Source organism: Colobus angolensis, unplaced genomic scaffold (genome assembly GCF_000951035.1).
Source record: "Colobus angolensis palliatus isolate OR3802 unplaced genomic scaffold, Cang.pa_1.0 Scaffold107, whole genome shotgun sequence".
NCBI classification, from domain to species: domain Eukaryota; kingdom Metazoa; phylum Chordata; class Mammalia; order Primates; family Cercopithecidae; genus Colobus; species Colobus angolensis.
The window spans coordinates 349,831-364,377 of NW_012111697.1; the positions used below are offsets into that span (position 1 = coordinate 349,831).

General features: G+C 44.2%; 1 long non-coding RNA gene across 1 annotated transcript; it reads right to left on the minus strand.

Moving 5' to 3' along the window:
* Positions 1–1,309: 1,309 nt before the first annotated feature.
* LOC105515454 lies at positions 1,310–14,545 on the minus strand. The gene is made up of 3 exons (XR_001002329.1): positions 14,065–14,545; positions 10,702–10,819; positions 1,310–1,586 (listed from the first exon to the last, which is right to left on the minus strand). It is a non-coding gene; the product is annotated as an uncharacterized LOC105515454 (long non-coding RNA).
* Between the last annotated feature and the right edge of the window lie 2 nt (positions 14,546–14,547).

Sequence of the window (14,547 nt, forward strand, 5' to 3'; positions counted from 1 at the left end):
ACCATGTTAGCCAGGATGGTCTCGATCTCCTGACCTTGTGATCCGCCTGTCTCGGCCTCCCAAAGTGCTGGGATTACAGGCTTGAGCCACCGCGCCCGGCCTGTATCTAGTTTTATTTGAACTAAGTGTTTATGAGAATATGACAGCTTTGGTTTCTTTAATCTCCTGATTTTTTTTTCCAATAATGGGTAATCAGTTTAAATTGTTTGCCTTACCAAAGTAGATTATGTAGGTAAGGAGGTTTTCTTTTGAATTAAAAAGTTTAATGTCAGGCATCTAATATAAATTCTTACTGCCATGTAACAAAAGGCTTTTTGCTCCCTAAGTCAACCAGATTTACACCAGTCGTGTTACTTAATCCAGATAGAAAAGGTGTCATTCTGTAATAATTTGTACAGATCTATGTAAGACAGGTACTTCTACAATGCAGTGTTTGTTTTAAAAGGATTCTACATATTAGGTAAATGTAGAAAAAACATCTAAAAACATCTTTTAAAAAATTGTCACCAGATGCAGTGGCTCACACCTGTAATCCCAGCACTTTGGGAGGCTGAGGCGGGCAGATCACTTGAGGTCAAGAGTTCAAGACCAGCTTGGCCAACGTGGTGAAACCGTATCTCTACTAAAAATACAAAAATTAGCCGGTTGGAGTGGCACACGCCTATAGTCCCAGCTACCTGGGAGGCTGAGCCTGGAGGACTGCTTGAACTCGGGAGGCGGGAGGCGGTGGTTGCAGTGAGCCAAGATCGTGCTACTGCACTCCAGCCTGGGCAACAAAGTGAAACTCTGTCTCAAAAAAAAGAAAATATTTGCACAAATCAGAAAATCGTGAATCCTTAGCCAGCTCAGACCCAACTGTTTCACCTTTCTATCAGCTTTGTACTTTGTTAAAAGGAAAAACAAAAAGAATATTTTTAATTACCCATGTTATTACCATGGATTGATCAGTAATAATCAAGTATAGTTTTAAAATGAGAAAGTGTGTTATCTGAAATGTATACACAACGGAAAGCTGGACCTGAACAGACCCTCAACAAAATAAAACATTCATTTTTCAGGATTTTTATTAGCACCTACTATTGATATTTAAAGGCTTATTGTCACAACTGTGCACATCTCCAATTTTTTTTCCTACTTGTCATCTGATGCGTATTTCAGAAATAATGTGGCTGTTTTACTGAAATAGGCACGTCAATCCACATCTTGTTCTTTTTGTTTGTATCTGCAGTCCCATTTAAATTCAGTATTTCCCACCACAAACGGTGTTAGAAAATTCTATTTCAGGCTTATGAGAAAAAGTACAGCAGGATATGGTTCAAAGCTTAAGCTGTATTTCTGCTCTTCCACAGCTAGCATTCCACAAAAAATAGTTAGGCTGAAATAAACAGTGGTAGGAAACCAGTGGTTTCAAGGCTATCTGCACTTTCTAAAACCCTTCTCCATGTGAAGCCTGAGAACACAGTTGGTGCAGCTGTGCCTCCCTGGAATGGTGATACTGGAGTCCACCAGTTCCACCGCAGAGGTGAAAAACTCTAACATGAGGCTCTTCGGCATTTGGGCCCCCCTGGAGCAACCCTGTGCTCAGCCTGCAAAAAAGCTCCAGTGTACTGTCTGACAGCTGTTTTTTTAATTTTTAAGTTCCAGGGTACATGTGCAGGATGTGCAGGCTTGTTACATAGGTAAACATGTGCCATGGTGGTTTGCTGCACCTATCAACCCATCACCTAGGTATTAAGCCCTGCATGCATTAGCTATTTATCTTGATGCTTTCCCTCCCCCCATCCCACCCCCAACAGGCCCCAGTGTGTGGTGTTCCCCTCCCTGTGTCTATGTGTTCTCACTGATCAGCCCCTACTTATAAGTGAGAACATGTGGTGTTTGGTTTTCTGTTCCCACGCTAGTTTGCTGAGGATAATGTCTTCCAGTTTCATCCATGTCCCTGCAAAGGACATGATCTCGTTCTTCTTTATGTCTGTATAGTATTCCATGGTGTATACATACCACATTTTCTTTATTCAATCATTGATGGGCATTTGGGTTGATTTCATGTCTTTGCTATTGTGAATAGTTCTGCAATGAACATATGCGTGCATGTATCTTTGTAATAGAATGATTTACATTCCATTGGGTATATACCCAGTAATGGGACTGCTGCATCAAATGGTATTTCTGGTTCCAGATCTTTGAGGAATCACCGGGCGTGGTACCATGCACCTCTAATCCCAGCTACTCGGAAGGCTGAGGCAGGAGAATCATTTGAACCCGGGAGGCGGAGGTTGCAGTGAGCCAAGATCATGCCATTGTACTCCAGCCTGGGCAACAAGAGCAAAATTCCATCTCAAAAAATAAAAAATTTAAAAGTATACCTGCAAACCAGTCCAAATGCTAGCCTCTTCACGTCAGGTGCCATCCTGCAGGCCCAGGGCATAGCTTACTAGTTGTATCAAGTGGCCTCGTGATCAGGCAGGAAAACAGCAAAAGTGGCAAAAATAAAACCAAATCAGCACTTGTCTTTAACCATAATCCACTGATGAAACTTACTCTTGAAAGATAAAGTGGAACAAGGCACGGTGCAGTGGTTCATGCCTGTAATCCCAGCACTCTGGGAGGCCGAGGCGGGTGGATCATTTGAGGTCAGGAGTTTGAGACCAGTCTGGCTGACATGGTGAAACCCCATCCCTACTAAAAATACAAAAATTAGCCAGGCATGTTGGTGGGCACCTGTAATCCCAGCTACTTGGGAGGCTGAGGCAGGAGAATTGTTTAAACTCAGGAGGCCGAGATTGCAGTCAGCCGAGGCTGCACCACTGCACTCCAGCCTGGGTGACAGAGTGAGTGTGATTCTGTCTCGACAAAAAAAAAAGTAGAACAAGAGCTTCATAGCCATATTCCTAACTAGGTTATTCCTTACAAAACTAACAAGAGTAAGTATGGACATGAGATACAAAGGGCATGATCGCTAATTAAAACCCTAAAATAGTAACACCTATCTACTGTAAACAGGCAAGCCAGCTGCACCTATACATTGTATTAAATACCTTCAGAGTTTTTGAAATTCAAGACATCAGGCCGAGTGCAGTGGCTCACTGTAATCCCAGCATTTTGGGAGGCAAAGGCAGGAGGATTGCTTGAGGCCTGGAGTTCGATACCAGCCTGGGCAACATGATGAAACCCCATCTCTACAAAAATAAAAATTAAAAAATTAGCCTGGTATAGTCCCAGTTACTCGGGAGGCTGAGGTGGGAGGATCACTTGAGCCTGTTGCGAACTGTGATTGCACCACTGCACAACACCCTGGGTGATAGAGCAAAATGAAAGAAAAGAGAGAGAGAGAGAGGAAAGGAAAGGAAAGGAGGAAGGAGGGAGGGAGAGAAAGGACGGAAGGGAGGTAGGGAAGGGGAAGGGAAAGAGAAAGGAAAGAAAAGGAAAAGAAAAGAAGGAAGGAAGGAAAAGAAAAAAAGAAAGAAGAGAGAAGGAAAGGGAGGGAAGGAGGAAGAAAGAAAAAGAGCAAGAAAGAGAAGGAAGGAAGGGAGGGGAGGAAGGAGGAAGCGGAAGGGGAGGCAGGGAGGGAGGAAAGGAAGGAGAGAGAGAAAGGGAGGGAGGAGAGAGAGAGAGGGAGGGAGGCAGGGACTAATGGTGTGCCTGAAACAATACACATCAACCTTAACCTTCAAAAGAATGTACTTTTCACATGGGTAATGGCAGGTACTGCCAGCTGTTCAATATCCATTCTTCCATGATCACAGAATTTTTAGCTGAGCACAAAGCTGCCCAGGGAGGCTGTATTTCCCAGGCTTCCTTGTAACTACATGAAGTCATGTGACCAAGTTATGGTTCGTGGGATATGATTAGTGATATATGAAAGTTCTGAAGAGATCACGCCAGGCACAGTGTCTCATGCCTGTAATCCCAGTACTTTGTGAGGCCAAGGAGGGAGAATCACTTGAGGCCAGGAGTTCCAGACCAGCCTGGGCAACATGGTGAAACCCCTTCTCTACAAAAAAATACAAAAATCAGCCGGGTGTGGCGACACGCCTGTAGTCCTGTTACAGTAGGCAAACAGCTAGACATAAGCAGGAGGGGGAGCCCCTAGAAAAGGAAGGTCTGGGAAACCTCATGCCCAGGGACCACCCAAAATTTGCAAATTATTAACATCTCTAATACTGGAGGGGGTGTGCAATGAGTCCAGTGTGAGCAAGGAGGCGGGGAAATACCTGTGCAGAAAGGAACACCCCTTAAGACTCCTAGTAAATCACCCACTCTTCAGTAAACCTCTCAGAATGTTGCTAGCTGCGTGCTGTTAAGGAGGGAAAGATGGCAAAGGAGAAATTCCTAAGATACCAGCTGCAATAAATACAGACCTGACCTCTATACAACCCTCCTGGGGTGGCGGCAGTGAGCAATGCAGCCATTTGGTAGAGTTTGCACCCAACACCGGCCACATATGCCCACCAAATAGTAGTAAGAGAGGGTCCCATGAGCATGGGAGGGAACGAGGCAGTGATAAAGGCAAGGACTTAAGGCAGAAGCAGGAAAATTAGACAAAGAAAAAGGGCAGGGACTTAAGACAGAGGCGGAAACTTCCAGAAAAAAACCAGACATCATTAAAACCCACCACAGAACCCTTGGAGCGGCTGTTGGCTCATTCTGTCTCCACAGCTGGCTCTGCCTCATCTTTCAAAGTATTCTGTCTCTCTAAATAAACTCTCTGCTCTCTTGTTTTCCTTCAATCAATTCTCTCTTTTTTGGCTAAACTGTCTCTTGGCCGAATTCCTTCTCCAAAGGAAGACTAAGAACTCAGGACTCTGCTCTTCCAGGTAACACCCCCAACTACTCAGGAGGCTGAGGTGGGAGGATTGCTTAAGTCCAGAAGGTCGAGGCTGTAATGAGCTATAATTGCACCACTGCACTCCAGCCTTGGCAACAGAGTGAGATACGATCTCTAAAAATAAAAATTAAAAATATTTTTTTAAAAAAGAGATGAAATGAATCTAGGATCACAGAGTTCAAAGCTGGCTGAGAAAATATACCAGTTGTCCTTGAAACATCCACTGTATTTGATGGCTGTCTTTTCTCTAAACATATTGTAATGTAAATATAAAATTGTTTTGTTTCATAAAACGATAGAATACATCAGCTGAAGTTACCACCAAAAGAAATGAAAGAAACTTCTGGGTGTGCCCTTAAAATGAAGGGAAGTTCCACCTCCCCTTCTTTCTCTGTGCTGCCACCTGTTATGTAAATGTTATGATCACTAACTATGAGAACAAGCACAGGACAGAATTAAAACTCAACAACAAAACTCAATTCAAAAACAGGCAAAGGGCTTGAATAGATATTTCTCTAAAGAAGATCTACAAATGGCCAAAATTACATGGAAAGATGCTCAACATCACTCATCATTAAGGAAATGGAAGTCAAAACTGCAATGAGATACCACCTTATGCCCATCAGGATGACTACTATCAAAAAATAAACAAGAAGAAGATAATGAAGTGTTGGTAAAGATGTGGAGACACTGGTACCCTTGTGCATCATTGGTGGGAATGTAAAATGGTATTCCCATTGGTGGGAATGTAAAATCACTGTGGAAACAGTAGGGTGGTCTAATGCGCATAGAGTTTCAGTCTTATAAGATGAAGAGTTTTGGAGGTATATGATGGTGATGGTCGCACGACATTATGAATGTAATACCACGGAACTGTACATATAGAAATAGTTAAAATCAGCCAGGCACAGTGGCAATCCCAGCACTTTGGGAGGCCAAGGCAGGCAGATCACTTGAGGTCAGGAGTTTGAGATCAGCCTGGCCAACATGGTGAAACCCTGTCTCTACCTAAAATACAAAAATAAGTCAGCTGTGGTGGCAGGTGCCTGTAATCCCAGATAGTTGGGAGGCTGAGGCACAAGAATGGCTTGAACCCAGGAGGTGGAGGCTTCAGTGAGCTAAGATCACAGCCTGGGCGACAGAGCAAGATAAGAAGGTAAATTTTATGTATTTTGCCACAAAAGAAAAATTTTTTAAAAAACCACAAGTGTGACATTTTTGTTGGAAGGACCCTGGGTCCCTGACACTGTGGAACCAGACTGCTTACGTGACAGAAATAAACATCATTTCAGCCACCGTCTTTGGGTCAATACTGTTCCCTCAGCTCGTATTTCCAGTCTGTCCCACCATTTACCTATCGAGAAATACATTAAAAGGAAAAGTAAACCACCAGGATTCTGCAAGGATCCAATCACCAAAACCTAGTCTGTATCGGTGTTTCCACCTTTATTTCATTACCCTCCTCCTAAACCCTTCAAGGCATTTTTCCCAATTAATTTCCCCACCCATGACACAGAAGTACTGTACTGTTTATTTTTCTAGGTACTGTAAGTATATCTGTGCTTTTTCTTTTTTTGGGGGGGGGGGGGGACGGAGTCTCACTCTGTCACCCAGGTGGGAGTACAGTGGTGTGATCTCAGGTTACCACAACCTCCACCTCCAGGTTTAACAGACTCTCTTGCCTCAGCCTGCTGAGTAGCTGAGTCTACAGGCACGTGCCACCACACCTGGATAACTTTGCATTTTCAGTAGAGACGGGGTTTTGCCACGTTGGCCAGGGTGGTCTCTAACTCCTGACCACAGGTGATCTGCCCACCTCAGCCTCCCAAAGTGCTGGATTACAGGCATAAGCCACCACACCAAGTCTGTATATCTGTGCTTTATACATTAAAATAGTAATTTTTTTCAACAACCAGGGACCAGTTTTTCCCCACTAGGGGGTTATACTGCCATAGGAAATTCATCCTTGTATTTAAATGAACTGGTTGAATGAAGACAGTTACAGGGAAAGCTATTTATTTCAAACCTCATTTCCTGGTATCTTGACTGAACATCCAAAAAGGTCAAGAGATTGTGAGGAGAAACCTGTAAGAGGAGGCTGGATTTGTTACCTCCATCACGTGGAAAATCACTAAAATACAACAAAATCGACTCGATACAGCTAGACTCCATCTAGCTGTTGGGATAGTTTCCATTTCAGAGCTTTCGGACCTGGACAGTCGCAACCAAACCTGTGGACTTTATGCATAAGGAGTCCTTTGCATTATCTCATTTCTGTTCACCGGCTGACTCAGGAAGGTTTGTGGGGAGCACTTGATAAGTGTTAGTGAAAATCCAGCCATGATTTAAGGCACAATAAAATGTCTGAATTTGAGAGTGTTAGAAACACATCCTTTTCTGGCTGAAAGTCCTGCGTACAACAAGAAAAAAAAAAGTCCCAAGCCTAACAATACGCCTTGGCATCTATTAGTGGGAAAATTCTGCTGCTGAGATTTGTGGACACGTGTGTACATGCCTGTTTTGCAGGAAATGACATTACAGCAGTCCAAGGAAACAAACCAGAAGGACCAGCCAAGGACACTGATTCTCGGACTAACATCTAGGGAATCAGCACATGTGGCAAAAGCTTATGTAATAAAACATCATCATCTGCTTTAATTGAATACCTTACCTATTCGTGTCCTCATTCAAAAATATACAAGTTATTCTAACCATGGAAATGAAAAAATGTGTAGGTGGTAACCATGGAAATAAGAAAAGTACAGACAAGTAGAGGTAAGCAGAGAAGCAGGTGTTAGAGAAGAAAATGAGGCCAGACACAGTGACTCACCCCTGTGATACCAGCGCTGTGGGATGCCAAGGCAGGAGGATTGCTTGAGGCCAGGAGTTCGAGACCAACCTGGGCAACATACTGGAACCCCACCTCTATTAAAAATTGACCAGGTGCAGTGGCTCACACCTGTAATCCCAACACTTTGGGAGGCCAAGGTGGGTGGATCACCTGTGGTCAGGAGTTCGAGACCAACCTGGCCAACATGGTGAAACCCTGTCTCTACTAAAAATACAAAAAAGTTAGGGAAGTTGGGAGGTGTGGAGGTGCATGCCTGTAATCCCAGCTACCTGGAAGGCTGAGGCAGGAGCATCACTTGAACTCAGGAGACGGAGGTTGCAGTGAGCCGAGATCGCACCATTGCACTTGGTCTGATGACAAGAGTGCAATGGGTGACAAGAGCGAAACTCTGTCTCAAAAATAATAACAATAAAAGAAAATGAAACAAAAATTCCACATGTAAATACTTTGCTAACTTTACATTTTATAGAAATCCTTGGATTTGTGCACCTATGCTAATCTGTCTAAAAATCTCACTATTTTAAAGCACTACAAATTTAGTTAATATAAAGTTGAACAAAGGAAGAGAAAAAACACAAACATTTCATAATGATTTTCTGAATGTTCCCAGACCAAATCGAGGGTCAGGCTGCTTATTCTCACAGCCCAATAACGAGTTGCAGATGACCTGGGAAAGGAGGGAGTTTATTTCTGTAATCGGGTACAGGGAGAAGGCCTAGAAATTATCCCCAGACTAACTCAAAATCATAGTGTTCCAGAGCTTATAGACCTTCTCAGCTATATGTCTGTGTGTAAGTGTGCATTCATCTAAACACATAAGTGATCGACTTTTTCAAATCTATAACTAAGATCTAAGTCCTGAAGACCTTCCTCTGGAGCCTCAGTAAATTTATTTAATCTAAATGGGTCCAGGTGCTGGGGTGATTACCCTTATCTTGTTTCCTGCTAAATCATGGTTTGGGGAGTTCCTTCAGACCCCAATAAAACTAGTATAATCCTAAACGGGTCCTGTTGAGAATTCCTCGTTATCTTGTCATGCTTCAAGACCCAGGAAAGGCCAGGGCGAAACTCCTGATGGGCATTTGTTACATTCTAGCCTTTGTATAGGGTACTGGCTCTATCGGTTTTTACTATTTAACTTCACCACTCAGTCAGTAATGAGATGGTTGCTACGGAGGCCTGCGTTAGTGAGACCTGGCCTGCCACATGAAGACTTCAAGAGAAGCAGCCATCTATTGATAAACACTTTAAAAGGAGGGAAAAAGTAATCCAGTGTGATGTCAGTGACTGTGGGACTCTGGAATGATGCGAGCATAGAGGAAGCTCATCCCTGGCACTCGGCCTGGGTTCCCTAAGACCTACACATGCCAAGCCAATCTCAGAGGACTGCCATAGACACGCCCCACCTCTGTGGTCTCAGACATGAGTCACACAGTGTGTGTAAAACAATTCAATGGGATGTATGCAGAAAACACTAGGATTTCCACGTGTAGTCACTTTGTTTAAAAATATGTTTATATGGGCTGGGTGTGGTGCCTCACGTCTGTAATCCCAACACTTCGGCAGCCCAAGGCTGGAAGATCGCTTGAGCTCAAAAGTTCAAGACCAGCCTGGGGAACATGGCGAGACCTTGCCTCATTTAAAAAAAAAAAATACATTTATATAGATACAGAAAGAGAATACAACATTTTTTTCTGATAAAAGTTTGGAGGCTGGGCGCAATGGCTCACACCTGTAATCCCAGCACTTTGGGGAGACCAAGGCAGGCAGATCACTTGAAGCTAGGAGCTCAAGACCAGCTTGGCCAACATGGTGAAATCCCGTCTCTACTTGAAGTACAAAAATCAGTCAGGTTTGGTGGCACACGCCTGTAATCCCAGCTACTCAGGAGGCTGAGGCACGAGAATCGCTTGAACCCAGGAGGGAAAGGCTGCAGAAAGCCGAGATCGCACCACTGCACTCCAGTCTGGGAAACAGAGTGAAATCCCATTTCAAAAAAAAAAAAAGAAGTAGTTTGGAGATCACTGCTTTGACTTTCACCAAGACACTTGAAAAGACAACTAAATTGAATGAAAGCACTGTTGGAAAAAAAATATACGTAGTGTACCAAACTGTCCCATACATGTTTCTGTAAGGGAATACTCAGCATTGTAAATATCTCATTTCTTCCAAACATTTCTAAACATTTTATATAATTCTGGTAAAAATTTCCATGTATTCTGTTTTGGAACTTGGTAAATGATTATAAAGTTTATCTGAGCAAATAAATATGCAGAAATTGCCAAAATACATATTGAGACAGAGTTCCACTGTTGCCCAGGCCGGAGTGCAATGGTGTGATCTCGGCTCACCGCAACCTCTGCCTTCCGGGTTCAAGCGATTCTCCTGCCTCAGCCTCCCTAGAGTAGCTGGGATTACATGCTTGTGCCACTACGCCTGGCTAATTTTGTATTTTTAGTAGAGATGAGGTTTCTCCATGTTTATCAGGCTGGTCTCAAACTCCTGACCTCAGGTGATCCGCCCGCCTTGGCCTCCCAAAGTGCGGGGGTTACAGGCGTGAGCCACTGCGCCTGACAACTATCTAATTTTAAAAAAATTGTCAAGTCTCTCTCACACCATATTAAAAAGATACCGTATTTTTAAATACTAGCAGAAAGAAATTTAAAAAATTTACGATCTTGAGACGGGGAAGGTTTTTCTAAGCATGAAGGCATAAAAGAAAGTTGACAATATAAAAATGGAAAATCTCTGCACAGCAAAAGACATCATACCAGATACACAATAATGAGAAAATATCAGATACACAATAATGAGAAAATATCTGTAGCATATATGACAACAGATTAATAAATACCCATAATCAGCCAGGTGCAGTGGCTCACGCCTATAATCCCAGCACTTTGGGAGGCCAAGGTGGGCAGACTGCTTGAGCTCAGGGGTTCAAGACCAGCCTGGGCAACATGGCAAAATCCCATCTCTACAAAAAAATTTTTTTAAATTAGCCAGATGTGGTGGCACACGCCTGTGGTCCTAGCTACTCAGGAGGTTGAGATGGGAGGATTTTGTGAGCCCAGGAGGTTGAAGCTACAGTGAGCTGAGATGGTGCCACTATACTCCAGTCTGGGCAACAGAGCAAGACCCTGTCTTGAAAACAAAAACCAAAACAAAAAAACCCGATAATCTATAAATAATCCCTTCATAGCAAGATTAAATAAATGGTGAAAGAACACAAATTACACAAAATAAATGCAAATAGCCAATAAACTCCTGATATATTGTCTTCACCTCACTAATAAAGAATGCCCACTAGATAATCATGTATTATTTGTCACCTAAGATTGGCAAAGATTTAAAATGCTAATTGTTGGCAAGGGCATGGAGAAATAAGTGCCATAATACCCGCTGGTGGAAGAGAAAAACAACAGAATCTTTAACCTTTTTGGAAGGTAGCTTGCCAAAGTTTATCACAATTTAGAATATGAGTTACAGGGCTAGGCATGGTGGCTCACGCCTGTAATCCCAGTACTTTGGGAGGCTGAGGCGGGTGGATCACTTGAGGTCAGGAGTTTGAGACCAGCCTAGCCAACATGGTAAAATCCCATCTCTACTAAAAAGACAAAAATTAGCCGGGTGTGGTGGCGGGCTCCTCTAATCCCAGCTTCTTGGGAGGCTGAGGCAGAAGAATCGCTTGAAGCTGGGAGATGGAGGTTGCAGTGAGCTGAGATCGTGCCACTGCATGCCAGCCTGGGTGACAAAGCTAGACTCCACCTCAAAAAATTAAATAAAATGAACATTGTATATCAGACAGGAAAAAGACAGTAATACAGAAAAACTCACACCCTCGGGATCCCAAGAAAAGATACTTCCATGGGAAGGATGTAATGAACAGTGTTAATGACTTCTGGTGCAGTGCTTCTCAAAGTGTGATGTACATACAAATGAACTGGGGGGTCATGTTAAAATGCAGATTTTGGCTACACAGGTCTTGGGTAGGACCTGAGACCTGGCATGTCTCAGATGACCCCAGGTGATGCCCATGCTGCATAACCCACAGACCACATGTTGAGTAACAAGGTTCTGCTGTGGTTCCCTAACTTTTCTGAGAACAGAATTATCTGGAAAACTTCTGTATTAGTCCATACAGCTATACATACTGCTTTGAAGAATACTGCTATAAAGAATGCCCAAGACTGGGTAATTTAAAGGAAAGTTGTTTAACTGACTCACAGTTCAGCATGGCTGGGGAGGCCTCAGGAAACTTATAATCATGGCAGAAGGCAAAGGGGGAAGCAAGACACTTTCTTCACAAGGAGGCAGGAAGACGTGCTGAGCAAAGAGGCAAGAGCCCCTTATAAAACCATCACATCTCGTGAGAACTCACTATCACGAGAACAGCATGAGGGAAGCTGCCTCCATAATTCAATTACCTCCACCCGGTCTCTCCCTTGAAAGGTGGGGATTATGGGAATTACAATTCAAGATGAGATTTGGGTGGGGACATAAAGTCTAACCATATCAACTTCTTAAAGATTAGTGGTCCCCTAGCCCTACAGATTCTAAATTCAGTAGGTGTGGGGTAGGACCTGACAACGTGCATTTCATTTTTTGTTGTTGTTGTTATACTTTAAGTTCTAGGGTACATGTGCACAAAGTGCAGGTTTGTTACATATGTATACATGTGCCATGTTGGTGTGCTGCACCCATTAACTTGTCATTTACACTAGGTGTATCTCCTAATGCTATCCCTCTCCCCTGCCCCCACCCCACAATAGGCCCTGGTGCCCTGGTGTGTGACGTTCCCCTTCCTGTGTCCAAGTGTTCTCATTGTTCAATTCCCACCATGAGTGAGAACATGCAGTGTTTGGTTTTCTGTTCTTGCGATAGTTTGCTAAGAATGATGGTTTCCGATAACGGGCATTTAACCTCCCAAGTGATGGTGACAATGACGCTGCAGATCCCCAGACCACACTTTTGAGATGCACAGCACAACTATTTCTGGCCCTGGCAGAGACAACCAGGGAGACCATTTAGGCTTCTAAACCTACTGCAAACCAGAAGTCTTCCTCTACACCACCACTGCAGTCACAGTCCATTACTGGAGCCCATTCCTTTTACATTTCCTCTCTGGCTCCTGGTTCATATGGCCAGAAATGTGAGCGAGGACCTACACTCATTACCCATCACCTCCATGGTTACTTTATCAGAACCAAAGACTAATTCTTAATTGGCTTATCCTCCCCAAGACTTACTCTCAGCAGTAGGTCCTACTTAGGAAAAGTCTCAAAGCTTTATCTTGCTTAGGAATGTCCTTTCATAGTATTAAAACAAGCAGCTGCTGCTGAATTCTACTTTCTTTTTAACTAAGCGATGATGTTTCACAATGGTCACATTTCCCCCAGAGTGAAACAACTTAAGAGAAAAAAAAAAGAAACCTATACAGTAACAGGGAAATCCTGTTTAAGGGGGACTCAATTCACCTCTGTATTCACGAAGCAGACAAATGTATATAAAGTCATCTTAACATGAAAGATAATAAACATACAGTCCTTGCCCTCAAGCCAGGCGACAGAAAAGCTACCAACAACCAGGTTGAAACAAGACAAATGTCATCTGAAAAAACAGCTGGCATTTGTTTCTATCAAAGTCATCCAGCAGATACCTTAATACCTTCGCACAGAATGTGTGCTCTTTACTAACAACCGACACACAAAGGAGGACGATCTCCAGCAGAGGTGACTAGGAAAGGCTTCCTGGATGGAGTAATTTAGTGTTGGAGTCAGACCAATGAGCCGCCTTTTCAAGGGTGGAGGTCCCAGATGGCCATTCCTTTAACAAAAATCAATTAACATGTAAAGTATGTGCTGACAAATAAAACGTTTGATGGGCCCGGTGCAGTGGCTCAAGCCTGTAATCCCAACATTTTGAGAGGCTGAGGCAGGCCTGCCTGAACTCAGGAGTTTTAGACCAGACTGGGCAACACGAGACCCCATCTCTACAAAAATTAAAATGAATCTCAGCTACTCAGGAGGCTGAGGAAGCAGGGTCACTTGGGTGCAGGGGACTAAGGTTGCAGTGAGCTATCATTACACCACTGCACTACAGCCTGGACGACAAAGCAAGACCCCTGTCTCTACGAAAAATTTAAAAATTAGCCGGGCATAGTAGTGCGAGCCTGTGGTCCCAGCTACTTGGGAGGCTGAGACGGTAGGATTGCTTGAGCCCAGGAGGTCGAGGTTGCAGTGAGCCGTGATAGCACCATTGCACTCCAGCCTGGGCGACAAGAGAGAGAGCCTCATCTCTAAAAAATAATTTCAAAAAAGGTTCCATTTAGTGTTTTTCGTGGTGTGACTAAGAAAGGTATCTAGAAATAAAGCACAGTCACTACCTGCTCTCAAAAAGCGGCTGCCAATCTAGTTTGGAGACAGAAAAATATATCCGAGAACACAGAGGAGCCTATTTTCGGAAAAGGGGCGTCTTTGGAGACGAAAAACCCTCTCTGCGGGACGCTGACAGGCAGTCGTTAAAGGACTTCCAAGCACTCGTCAGTGGCAATCGGGCACCGGGGCTTTGCCAAGGCTTGGAAGCGGCGCGCCAGGCCGGGCAACGCGGGAAGCGGGGCAGGCCCGAGTGGCCCTACTGCTGGCGTCCCTACCGATCCCTGCGCATCCGCCACAGAGCAGGGGACTGCAGGAAGAAGGGGAAGTCCCGTAAATCAGGCCCTCAGGGGCTCCCAGGCCCGCGCCCTTCTCAAGCCCCGGGGGCCACCGCTGAGTCGCTGCTCCGGGCCGTGAGGCTCGAGGCGACCCTTCCTCGGAGCCGCCGGGCCCTCCTCTCCCGAGCCGAATCTCTAGCTCTGCCCTGAGGTGAC